The sequence below is a fragment of the Frankliniella occidentalis genome, unplaced genomic scaffold, assembly GCF_000697945.3.
Source record: "Frankliniella occidentalis isolate FOCC.00 unplaced genomic scaffold, Focc_3.1 Scaffold41, whole genome shotgun sequence".
In the NCBI taxonomy this organism is placed as follows: domain Eukaryota; kingdom Metazoa; phylum Arthropoda; class Insecta; order Thysanoptera; family Thripidae; genus Frankliniella; species Frankliniella occidentalis.
In genome coordinates this window covers 300951-301214 of record NW_026267171.1, presented here as the reverse complement: position 1 = coordinate 301214, position 264 = coordinate 300951, and positions in this window count along the sequence as shown.

The following is a 264-nucleotide window of genomic DNA, read 5'->3' as shown; positions in this document are numbered from 1 at the left end:
CTTAGGTAGCCTACCCGCCCTTAGTTAGAGAGACCAGCTCTTACAAAACTCAAGTTTCTGTGGACAGGGGTGGTTTCTGACAGAAACAAAGGTAGTTTTGTGGTGCCTGGTTCACCCCTGTCGACTCGAATACTCCTCCATCGAAATCCGGACCCATCGATTTATAGCCTTTGTAAATTTTGCCAAAAATGAAAAAAATTGAAAATCGCTGGAATCGGTCGAAATGTCGAAATTTTGCGCCGCCGGTCCATTTCAAGTGAGTTG